Source organism: Haematobia irritans, chromosome 5 (assembly GCF_050003625.1).
Source record: "Haematobia irritans isolate KBUSLIRL chromosome 5, ASM5000362v1, whole genome shotgun sequence".
NCBI classification, from domain to species: Eukaryota; Metazoa; Arthropoda; class Insecta; order Diptera; family Muscidae; genus Haematobia; species Haematobia irritans.
The window spans coordinates 101877600-101891257 of record NC_134401.1 but is presented as its reverse complement, the minus strand read 5'-3'; the positions used below and the strand labels follow the sequence as shown (position 1 = coordinate 101891257).

Genomic DNA, 13658 nt, shown 5'->3' with positions numbered 1-13658 from the left:
ATTAATCTTTGGAACTGACACATTTTGCGGAGGGTAACGTAACATCTAAGTAACATGTATTATTTACCCCCATTTTCATAAAGCTCCGTTAGTGTTCCGTTAACTAACCAACTTTTAAACCGTATTATAGACGAAGCTGTCATGTTGCCTTTATATTCCATAAGCCAGTTAGGAACTTAACTGACGAAAATTTTTCAGTTAAAGTTAATCGGAGAGAAAATATTTGCAATTTACTTTCTGTTAACTGGCAGTTAAAGCCTAACGGAGCTACATGAAAATGGCCCTTATGGTGAAAACTAACTACATTTTTGTAGTTAATCTTCAAATACGGTTTCACCGGAAATATTTATGGTTTTGTATATGTAAAATGAAATTTATCATAAAATGGACAAAATAGTTTTTAACCAGTGTAATTTCGGATTCATATAGGTTACGTTAGGTTGTAAAGGATGACATTAACTCTTTAATTGAATTGAATTCATGTCCACTTAGACTTCAATAGGTCAGTTGTGATTTTCAACTTCTTTCTCCTGAGCTGATCTCCTCGCTCGTCTCCCTTAAAATAGCTTTAAAGGTCCATCCAGATGCTCTTATGAAGGTGAGTATGTTCCTTAAGCTACACTCCCGCAGATCGGTGAGAACATGAAAGGAAGAGGAGGCCAGTATCTTGTTTCTTCTAAATGATAATGCTGGATACTGGTAAAGGAAGTGGTACGAGTCTTCCAGGTCCAGACACCATCTGCAGATATCATCATCTTTAAAGCCATTTCTTACCATATGTTTCCCAAGCTTGTTATGTCCAGTTAGAATGCCATTTAAAAAGTGCAATGCCTGTCTGTTCATTGCCATCAGAATTACATTTGACATGATTCCTGTAAAGATATCTTCGCAGAAAAAAATCAACCCTTCAATCAACGCACGGATTGACGCATGGTGTGTAATTGAACCTTTAGGCAGAATATGTGCGTCTTCATTTCCCATTATACCACAGTTACCAGGTACCCAACTCGGAGGTACATTATACTGTTCAGTGAGAACCTTAAGTTCTCTACGACAGCGGCTGACTACCTTAGATCTTGTGTCCGAATCTTTTATAGCTGATTGACTGTCGATGAAGAAACTGATATTGCTTCTGAATACCGGCCTCATAACAGCGACTCAGCAGCTTTCGTGATCGCAGAAAATTCCGTCTGAAATATACTGCAATCGCTATCTAACGTGTAACGGACTTGTAATCGCAAGCCAATTAAAAAGGGAAGGTCGCATTCCCCATCGTTCCTTGACCAATTTGTGACATGAGTACAATGCCGCATAGACCTTCCTTATACGGCCTGCGGAATTTTCCATCCAGTTCAGTTTAGAGTCCAACAGAACTCCCAAATATCTTACTGATTTCGAGGGACTCAATAATCTTTTTCTTCTGGTGAAGAGTACCACTTACTTTTCCACGGTTCACAGTCCAGCCGGAATGATTCTGTAAAGCGTCACTCAACACAGATCTGAGATCACATCCAGGAATTTTCTCGATACCAATATTGCGATGTCATCCGCCACCATGCCTTGCTGCTCAGCCCAATTCTAGCATTAGCATTGAGTGGTGGTACTAAACAGGCATTTCTACTTATAGTACTTTTCAACTGCAAATACGATACCGTTGCGAGTCTATTCTGTAGTTTCTACCAATTCGACAAACGCCAAAATTTTCTCAGTAGTGGTTTATCTACTTTCAGGTACGCTGGTGGCACTTCTGAGTATTTCAAAGCTTCTTAAACATATTCCGTTACCCCATTCCTGCTTCTATTGCTGTACACACTTTACTTAATTTCCAATAATTATTTCAATACTTTTTCTGAGCAATGATCTGATGATGTACGGATCAACGACCATGGTATAAAAATAAACCGAATACTCGACACAACTTCCGTGGCATACCTTTATACGCATTTTCCTCCTAAATATGACATAAAGCATTACTTTATATACATTAACTCGATTCTTCCATGGTAGCAATCATCTGAAGATTCGTCATTAGGTTCGCCCTCAAATATCAATTCTGAGCGTGAGTAATATTCTACACACATGATTGATTCCAAAACTTTCTATTAGTAATGACAGGCCGATGATGGCATCCATCGGTGCTATAAGAACCAAAAATAGATTCTCTTCATTTGATTCGACCTTCGACCACTCTTAATGCGCTTTACCGGACGACAGTGTTCGCGTCGAACATATCCCATATATTGTGCACATTATAAGTTAAGTTCGAAGGCATAATCGATACTGCTGCATGTTTATGGGATCGACAACACATTTAACGATTATTTAGTCATAGCCGACAAGTCGTATCGATCCGACACACTGTAAGATTCTTTACAAACACCGACATTCCGTCCGGAATAACTGATAGTCTGTAAAGCGCATAACTATGTCCCACAAATTTTGTCTCGATATATTCGAATCAAAGATGACAATTTTAATCCGGGTCAATGAGGACATTAACTTTCCGGCACCCTGTTGCACATATATATTTACATTAATTAGCACCACAAAACTTTCAGATGCTGCATGGCAATCTCTCCATGACTAATACTTCAATTTTGCCATAAGAGGAGATCAAATGGAAAACCCACAAATCTGTGAGAACTCTCTGTTAGCTCCGAGATGAAAACGAAATTGGCTCATAATGAAAATAAAAGAAGAAAAAAATCCCCTCTAGACCATATGAATGAAACTGGCTAAACAGCATTGTTTATGCCATAATATCGTGGAAGGCTAAAGCCAAAAGCGATGAAATATCAGCAAATGAGTAAGAGACGTAACGAGAAAAAAGAGCTGAAATCTTGGCTTTTTAAGTTTAGTGAGTACAGAGAGAGAGAGACTTGTGATTTCGGCTCAGAGATGGGTTGTACTAATTTACTGTAATATATCTTCATTCATAAACAGAAAATCAAACCGCCGAAAATGTAGAAAATACTTTGGGAAATGAAGCGCAGTCTACACTGAAAAAAAAAACAAATATTGTCGTGAGGCCAAAGATTTTATGTCCTTAAAATGCGAATTTGAATTTTGCTTACCATAGAAGACGATATGAAGTTTTTTCCTTGTCCAAAAGTCGATCAATTTATCAATGAAGTCGTTTGTTCCTACACAGAACAAATCGTAAAATGTGGAGTACAATTTAGTTCAATTATCGCACGAGTTAGTTTGTTCTTCCTATAAATGAGTTTACATTTTTTCGGTGTAATAAATAAGCGATTCGTCTTATAAATGGGTATCTTTACATGAAAGACAAAATTAATGAAAACTTTAATCTTTAAGTTTATTGACACCGCCCACACACAAAAAAGCGATCAAAAATAGGAGATGTTTTTCAATACTTTATTTTAATGACGTTTCTTACTTGAAACATAGCATAATTACTACTTGAAGACAAGTCTGCATTTAGAAATTTAAGTGAGTATAAATTTCAATGACCGTACACATAAGTTCAATATGAACTGCAGCAAAAGAAGATTTTCGTACGATTCCCAAAAATAGTAAGAATGAAGTACTGTATGGTTAAAATGGTCATGATTTGGCGCCAATGATTTTCTTCTTTACTTTTAGTTAATTTTTTCTTCTATGAGTTGATGTAATTTCGTGAACTGTAGTTAAAAAGTACAACAGGTCATTAAAATTTCCTGGTTTTAACAACGCTTTGTGGAAATCTCAAAATGTGGAGTAAAATTTAGTTCAATTTTCGTGCGAGATAGTTCATTCTTCCAATAAAACAGTTCACATTTTTTTTCGGTGTGGACAGACGGACACCAAGGGCTAGATCGACTCAGGAGGTCTCTAAATCAATATTTCTGGTAGGCACATTTTTTGGCAGATCAAAGTTATTATACCCTGACCACTATGGTTTAGGGTATAATAATTAAAATAAGAAGAAAAATGTGAGAAATTTGGCAAAATTTAATTAAAATCTACTAATTTTCATGAAGTTATAACAAAATTCGTTGAATTTTTTGGTTGAAAAATTTTTTAGTTTGAAGGAAAAAAATGGAGTTCGAAATTGCAGGAATGTCTTTAGTGCCATACGAAGTTCAAGATGGGCGCATTTGTAGTAAAATTAACGAATTTAAAGAACTATTTTGTGAGGTGTACGAATTTAGTAAATCTTTATGCTTCGTTTGTGTATAATTTTTTCCGGTTTTTAGTTCATTTCACTAACGTACGCAAAAAATTATTAGACTAAAGGAAACTTTCCCCAAACATAATAATTAGATGAACTAAAATAAAGTTAAATTGGCTTTAGTGAAATAGAGGGTTCACTTTTTTTGAGTGTAGCTAATGAACAGAATAATTGAAAATTTTCCCACTAATGATATTAATATTCATTAACATTGTTTTTTTAATCATTGTTAATCATATTTTTAGGTTTTGTTAATAATTTTGTCTTAGTTTGGGTAAATAAAATTTGTTCTAGGCTGGGGAAAGTCTGAACTAAATGATAATGTTAGTGGAGGATATATAACACGTTATAATGAGTATTGACGAGAAAATATACATCTTCGTTATTTATTATTATTATGTTTTTTACTTTTATTTTGATTTTCACCTGGAAAATTTTTATATACTATCCCACACATTCATAAAAGTTGACGTAAACTTTAAACCTACTATTACCATACAAATTCCATCAAATTGTTATGAACAAATGTTCTGTTTATAACTCAACCTCCGTCATATAACACTTGCCATCTCTGACGTTTAAAAAAGCTTCAACAAACCGTCTCACCAAACATTGCGGACGCGAAGTAACTAAACTCGAATCAGTTACTTGACGGTCGGTGTTATGAAAGGTTTTGAATTACGGAAGTTGGTAGAAAAACGTACGAAGTAGCCAAGTGCAAAGGAACGGTGAATTATTGAAAAGAAAATTAAATATAATAAGGAGAAAAGAAAATAAACCTATACATAAAAAATTGAATTTAAAATTCAATTTAAAAAATTATAATAATTGAAAATAATATTTAAAAAGTGAGTGAGTGAGAATTTTATTGTTTGTCATTATTTATATGATATTTATAACAAACAACGATATATTTGAAAAAAAAAATAATACACATAAAAATACTTTGCTTATTTTTTAATAAACCAAAAACTTTCTTCGAAGAAAGTATTGTATTGGCAATATTTCCACGAAGTCTACCGTGTGCGTGAGTCCAACTTTTGTTTTTACCTCTGTTTAGTTTCTTATAATTTGTGTCATTTTCCTTTCTTTGACCATCATCATCATTGTCTTATAGCGATTTGTTGTTGTAAATGCTTTGGGCTGTCTCGTCGATGAATTTTTTTTGTTTGTCTCGAATTCGAAACGTCAACAAACAACTTTATGCCACATTCGGAATGAGTTGGTTTGTATTTCAATGCATCATGCCTCATGAATGAATTTGGACAATGGATGAAGACAATGATGATGTTGAGGCGATACGCCATCATGAATACTAAAGTGAAAACTAGCTTGCTGCAAAAACCTAGAGACAAATATCAAGTTTACAACAAACATTTATACAAGTGGCAATGCAACATGCCGTCGTGATCACATAAACCTAAAAATAAAAAAAAAAACATCAACATAATGAACAAATATGTATTAGATGTAAATAAACATATAGTGTATGTGGGTATGTCTCCTCTCCTTACACAACCTTAAAAACATGAAAAAAAAACAATGAAAATCTCCTAATAGACAATAACAACCACGACATAGCCACATTATTAGAAAAAAAAAAACTGAGATCTACGCGGCAATCGTCTGAAAAAAAAACAAAACAAAACAATAACAACAAAACACTGTCCCATCAAGTATGGTGAGATAACTTTGTTGTTTTTAGCACAATTACAAACCCACTGTGGCATTTTGAGCGCAGAATCTCCCAAACATCTCAAAACAACTTTGACTATGAAATACCATAAAACCGGTTCTAGTTTCTTTTACGCGTTCATGGTTTATGGATGCTGTTACACCCTAAAATTACCCCACACCATCCTTCTATAATATCTATAAACCCCCCGTGCCTAGTCTAACGGTTTGCTTAACACCTGTTGGTCTCTCTTAAAGAGAGAGAGAGAGAGAGTGAGAAGAGGCTAAAATTCAAAGGGGATCTCTTATATATATGAATTTCTTCTTTTTTACTGCCTTCGCGATTTGAATAAAACAAGATATTTACAGATAAATAAATAAATTAGTATCCATCAATTTTATTGAAGAATTCGGCATAGAATTCTAAATAGCCTATGCATAATGGCTTCGAAAACTATTTAACGTAAATTTATAGACAAAAAAGGTGATTGTTTTTTATTTACTTATTATGCTGTTTATAGCAGCCGGGACAAAATATAGCTTAGAACTATTTAATGTCAATTTATACTAAACAATTGGCTAGAAAGGACCATAGCGAGTCAGTAAGGAGTCCAAACTTGCCGGTGGTTGAGATGTGGGTCAGTAAGGACTCCGTTGATTCTGTAAGGGCTTCGCGGTACTCAATAAGGTGCAAGAAATGAACCAGACAGGCTTAAAAAGGTTGAAGACACCAGAGAGAGAGAGAGAGAGAGAGAGAGCGAGTACTTAACAGGTCAGAATGATGAAAAAATAAATGGCAAACCTGGACGTATTAATTAAAATAAGTATTAAAAACTAAGTGCTTAATTTTAGCAATAGAATCAGAATACGAAAATAGTGTATAAACCGAGTTGAAATTGATTTGAAGCGAGTTAATTTGTGGCAAAAATATAAAGGAACAAAATTCCTCGTTTGACGACGAGAAACATTCAAGTTACATTTACTTATCAAATAGTGTGAATTAATTTCTCCATTAAATAATTTAATGACAAATACAATATCAAGCATAAATTTCCAGCGCTCAAGTGTTGGAAGGTTATTATTATAATCCCATTCTATATCCTTATCACAATGGACTGAATAGTCTAAGTGAGTCTGAATCTTAATCGGGCTGCCACTTTAACCTATGTCCCTTAAGGCGAAGAGTAGAAATTGCTTTGGAACAGGTTCTAGTAATAAACTATTTATAATAGGGAGGCCATAGTTCACAAGCATACGCCAGATGAGGCCGAACCAAAGATGTGAAGGGACGTTTCGTCAGATACTGATCATTAAATTCTTTAGACTATTTCAATAAACCCCCAAGTGGTGCCTTACACAAACACAAGATTCAATATGAGACTCAAATCGAGACGAGAATCCATTAGAACACCGAGATCATGCAAAATTTGTGACTCTCTCAAGTGTATAATTTCCCATTACTATGGAAAGATGGAACCAAAAAAAGTAATTTTCTTTAATTCTAAAAATAAGGATCTAAGATATTAAGAACGGCGCTGATTTTTGATGACTCAAAAAAGTTTACTTGGATCCAAAGATTTTCACCTTCCCCTGGTATTAATTCCGAAACAAAAGACGTTATTTCTTTGAAATAAGGACATTTGTAGGAAGCTATCTACACTAAAAAAAGTGAACCATATATTTCACAAAAGTCAATTTAACTCTACCTTAGTTCATGGAATTGGTATGCTTGAGAAAGTTTCCTTGGCTATAATTAGTTAAATTTAACGATTTTCTAAATTCGTGTATTCCACAAAATAGTTCAGAATTTTCTAAATTCATGTCTTCCACAAAATAGTTCAGAATTTTTTAAAATATGTAAACTTTACCAATAATGAGCCAATCATGAACTTCGTATGGAACTAAAGACATTTTTGCAATTTTGAATTCCATGTTTTTCCTTCCAACTTCGGAATTTTCAGAAGCGAAAAAAAAAATTAATTGTTAGTTACATTAACTAAAAAACAGGAAAAAGTTATACACAAATGAAGCATAAAGATGTACTAAATTCGCACTGAAAAAAAGCATATCCGGTTGCAAAGATTTTGTCTTTACTTTAATAATTATTGATTCCGAGCGAAAGAAGCGGAGAATTCATGTAAGGATAATTTTAAGACACAATTCTCTTTTCAATTTGGGTTTTGTGTACTTGGCTCTAGGAAGCAAATTTAATTTTTTCGCTTTTTCAGCTTTTTTCTTCACATGCTATCAAAGTTCTTTAAAAACAAGTTAACGAAAACTTTATTTTCCAAATTCAGACTTGATTTCCAGTAGAAATTATGCTATGTTTCAAGTAAAAAACGTCTTTAGAATAAAGTGTTGAAAAACATGTCCTATATTTGAACGATTTTTTGCTTTGTAGTCAAGATGCAAAAAGACAACAAATTTCTTAAAACCAATAAAAAAGAAACTAGACATTCTAGCAGTTTTAAACTCCAATTTTTTTTCCTTCAAACTTCGAAATTTTCATTAAAAAGCAAAAAAAAAAAATTAAAACAAAATAAAATAAAATAAAACACGTCGAATAAATTTTCTTGAATTTGTTGAAAAATATTAACTTATTTTTGTGAAATCCGCGAGACGTCTGCGTTTGTAAAACAGTTTAGTTTAAATGTTTCTAATATGAAAAATTATGCAACTTAAATTTTAGGACACTTAATTTACACAATATTAAGGACAAATTTCGTTGCAATAAAGACATTTTAATTAAAACCTTTACTTCATAAATTTATTCTTTAAATTTAGGACAAGAATCTTTGAAATTTTCTTCCCACCGTTAAAGTCGTATGTCTTTGAAGTAAGGCTAATTTTCCTTGAAGCAAAGAAAAACATTTTTGATAAAAAAAATAATCTTACAATTAAGTGAGATATGGAGTCTTTGGATTAAAGATAGAAAAGCTTCAAATATAGGCTAAAACTTATTTTGATTCTTTGATTTTAGGTTTTTATGAAATTCAGAAAACATTGTTTACTTTGAAGCATCACTTATAATTTGGATTTTTAAACTCATTTATTTGTGCATGAACAGCTATTTGAATTTGATGCATAACTAGAATAAAATTTCGATAAATGAGATCTAACATATATCCTAATTTTAAGTTTATACAGCCAAAATTTAAAACTACATACTAGTTCCTTAAAAAATGTCTTTATTTTAAAGAAGCGGCATCTTTGGCTCGGAATCAATAATAAAATCCTTAGGGGAAGGTAAAAATCTTAGGATCAAAGTAAACTTTTTTTGAGTGTTGGCTCTATAAAATTAAAATTAGGATACAAATTTCATTATTTGAATTCTCATTCCCTTTTTGTGATGTATTAACAAAGCTATTAATGTATAAATTAAAGTTTAACTTACTTCTCATTATAAAAGATTCTTCACTTCACAGTAAACAATATTTTCTTAATTTCACAAGAAAAAAAAACTTTAAATATAAGATGCCTATATATGAAGTTTTTAATCCAATAATTCAATATCTTAGTTAATTTAATGTTTATTTGTTTAAATCAAAAATATTTTTCTTTACTTTAAGAAAATTTTGCCTTACTTTAAAGACATATGCCATTTAATTTAAAAACAAGTATACAGCAGTAAGTTCGGCCGGGCCGAATCTTAAATACCCATCACCATGAATCAAATATTATAGTTTCCTTTAAAATTTCAGGGGGGTTTGATGACATGTATTCACCCAAGCAAAGCAGTTCAATCAGTACACATTCCGAAGATAAATGTAAAGATTTTACCTATGAAGACTATATCAGATTCTGGATTTATAAGGACGATTTTTGTTTGAGTTTTAGAGGAATCATTAACATCTCTTGTAAGTGTGCAAGAAAATGATGAAATAACGCCTTGATTTGAAATCTAAAATCTATAGATTTTCACCCCCATTATTTAAATAATTACGAGTAGTAAAAATTTTCATGATCAGTACGCCTTCTATACCCTTAAGAAGTGAAATCGGCCTTATCAAATGGACGGATAAAAACTACGGTTTCTAGAAACCCAAGGAGCTAAATCGGAAGATCGTTCTTATGGGAGCTATACTAAAGTATGGACCAATACGTACCCTCTTTTTAGTCCTAAAATACATCTAGATTTACAATTTCAAGCAAATTGCATAAAAACTACGGTTTCTATAAGCTCAAGAAGTAAAATCTGGAGATCGGTCTATATGGGGGCTATATAAAAACATGGACTTATACTCAACATTTTCAGGATACGTTTTTATGGTCCTAAAATACCTCTAGATTTCCAATTTCAGACAAATTGGATAAAAACTATGGTTTCTATAAGCCCAAGAAGTAAAATCGGGAGATCGGTCTATATAGGGGCTATACCAAAACATGGACCGATACTCTCCATTTTTGACACACCTCGTTATGATTCTAAAATATCTCTAGATTTCCAATTTCAGGCAAATTGGATAAAAACTACGGACTCTAGAAGCCCAAGAAATTAAATCGGGAGATCGGTATATATCGGGACTGTACCGAAACATGGACAAATATTCACCATTTTTGGCACACCTCGTTATGATTCTAAAATACCTCTAGATTTCCAATTTCAGGCAAATTGGGAAAAAACTACGGATTCTAGAAGCCCAAGAAATTAAATCGGGAGATCGGTCTATATGAGGGCTATACCAAAACATGGACTGATACTCACCATTTTTGGCACACCTCTTTTGTGGTCCTAAAATCCCTCTAGGTTTACAATTTCAGGCATATTGGATAACAACTACGGTTTCTATAAGCCCAAGGCCTCAAATCGGGAGATCGGTCTATATGGGGGCTATACCAAAACATGGACCGATACTCACCATTTTTGGCACACCTCCTTGTGGTCCTAAAGTATCTCTAGATTTCCAATTTCAGGCAAATTGGATAAAAACTACGGTTTCTATAAGCCCAAGGTCGGTCGGTTTATATGGGGACCATACCAAAACATTGACCGATGCTCACCATTTTTGACACACCTCTTTATGGTTCTAAAATACCTCTAGATTTACAATTCCTGGTAAATTGAATAAAAACTGCGGTTTCTATAAGCCTAAGACCTCAAATCGGGAGATCGGTCTATATGGGAGCTATACCAAAACATGGACCGATACTCATCATTTTTGGCACACCTCTTTTTGGTCCTAAAATACCTCTAGATATCCCTTTTCAGGCAAATTGGATAAAAACTACGGTTTCTATAAGCCCAAGGTTGGTCGGTTTATATGGGGACCATACCAAAACATTGACCGATGCTCACCATTTTTGGCACACCTCTTTATGGTTCTAAAATACCTCTAGATTTCCAATTTCTGGTAAATTGAATAAAAACTGCGGATTCTAGAAGTCCAAGAAGTAAAATCGGGAGATCGGTCTATATGGGGGCTATACCAATACATGGAACGATACTCACCATTTTTAGCACACCTGTTTATGGTCCTATAAAAAAACTACGGTTTCTATAAGCCCTAGACCTCAAATCGGGAGGTCGGTTTATATGGGGACTATATCAAAACCTGGGCCGATATAGTCCATCTTCGAACTTGACCTGCCTGCAGACAAAAGACGAGTTTGTGCAAAATTTCAGCACGATTGCTTCATTATTGAAGACTGTAGCTTGATTACAACAGACAGACAGACAGACGGACATGGTTATATCGTCTTAGAATTTCTCCCTGATCAAGAATATATATACTTTATATAGGCGAAAATCGATATTTCTATGTGTTACAAACGGAATGACAAACTTATTATACCCATTCTATGGTGGTGGGTATAAAAAAACCAAAAATGGAAAATTCTCAAAATAAGTATTAACATATATTTGAAGCTTTCTAGTTTTAGTCCAAATATGTAATTTAAAGATTATTTCTAGATTAAATAAAAAATAGTTTTATATAGAACTTTAAAGAAAATTTGCCTTAATTCAAAGGCATATGACTTTAATGGAGGGACGTAAATATCAAAGATTCGTGTCCAAAATTTAGTGAAGAAAAAAAATGTACACATATTCCAAACAATTTCAGTCGCAACTTGAAAATAAAATGTAATAAAATTCTGTTATTGATTTTGGATAATTTATTATTCACTGGTCCCATAGTGCACACAATTTCTTATACCCATTAGTATTCGTATAAGAAATCTTGGTTGTCTACAGATTGTCATTATTAACAACAATCGCATAAATATTTGAAATTCATAAGTGGTATTAATAGAAAAATAAAAAATTTTTTGTATGATCAAAATATTTCAGTGTCATTGGGTAAACTTGTTTTGTTGGGGTGTTTGTGTTTTCGATTCGATTCAAACTAGTTGAGGTTATAATTACGTTTGATTTGTTTTTCTTTCCATAAGTTATTGCGCATGTGCAAACTTCTGAATTTTGTTGTAGTTATTTACTGACATATATAATGGAGAGATAAGCAAGTGAATGCATTTCATTTCATGTACACCCACACTCTCATGATGGAAAATTGTTATTGGCGTATCCTCAAAAATGAAGTCAATGCAAATTTCTATATCCAATTTAATATTATTTTAGTTTATGGACATTTTTGTGATTGTAGCTAATTACCCCCCCTTTTTTTGGTTCTTGGTTTCAATTTTTTTTGAAGTACACAATTTTACTACAATCGAATTTCTTAGTTGACAATTTTTAATATGAGTAAATTTTACCTAAATTGTATCCATCTTGAACTTAGGACATTTTGGCAAATTTTAATTTCGAACTACGAAATTTTCTTGAACAACAGAAAAATATTACATATGTTTTATTGTTTTTCTTCAATTTGACGAGAAACATTAATTTATTCGGTTCTGAACAAAAACTCCAAATGGACTCACTTTCGGGATGTAAGTTTTACGAAAATGTTTCCAATAAAAATTTATCACGCCCAAATTATTTTTTTTTATTCACGTTCACTTTGCGTCACATGCTCATATCTAATATGTAAATATAGTTTGTGGTTTCACTAAAAGTTTTGCAATAAAAGCATTTTTAGAATGTGTCGTAATGAGTTTTTTTATTGCTTGACATTTTAAAGTCAGACATTTTTATTACAGTATAGTTAACAGTTTTCTCGTAATATCGGATATTATTGCGATTTAAACTTAGGATTGACTATCTTGGAATATCATTGTCTCATATGATGTGATACACTTTAACTATAGATTTTCAATAGAATCTACTATATGAGATTTTGATTGGGGAGTACGTCATTTCATGTACACTGATTCAAAAAAGTATGAATCACCAAGTATATACGGCCGTAAGTTCGGCCGAATCTTATGTACCCTCCACCATGGATTGCGTAAAAACTTCTACGAAAGACTGTCATCCACAATCGAATTACTTGGGTTGTGGTATCTTGAAACTTCTTAACATCGTTTTCTAAATTGTGAGTTAGTCCGTACGTGGTATATATTAGACAAAAAAGTTATGTATAGGTAAGTCTACAAATAATTACGTCTACAAATAATTTTGCTCTTCCAAAGGGCTCCGGTCAAATCTGGGGATCGGTTTTTATGGGCCCTAATATAATTATTGATCGATTTCGACCAATTTTTGCACGGGTGTTTGAGGCCATATATTAACACCACGTACCAAATTTCAACTGAATCAGATGAATTTTGGTCTTCCAAGAGGCTCCGGAGGTCAAATCTAGTGATCGGTTTATATGGGGGCTATATATAATTATAGACCGATGTGGACCAATTTTTGCATGGTCATTAAAGACCATATACTAACACCATGTACCAAATTTCAGCCGGATCG

The 13658-nt window shown here is 33.0% G+C and overlaps 1 protein-coding gene across 5 annotated transcripts in view; it reads left to right on the top strand.

Annotated features, from left to right (window-relative positions):
• Positions 1–4818: 4818 nt before the first annotated feature.
• Positions 4819–13658, top strand: part of LOC142238210 (putative ferric-chelate reductase 1 homolog) — an 87535-nt gene continuing 78695 nt past the window's right edge. For 2 of the 5 annotated variants that reach the window (XM_075309792.1, XM_075309788.1), the window contains exon 1: positions 4819–5022. The gene's annotated coding sequence lies outside the window, so the exon portion shown is untranslated. Of the gene's footprint in view, positions 5027–5068; positions 5202–13658 lie in introns of those variants that run through there. The other 3 variants (XM_075309789.1, XM_075309791.1, XM_075309790.1) reach the window with 3 other exon arrangements.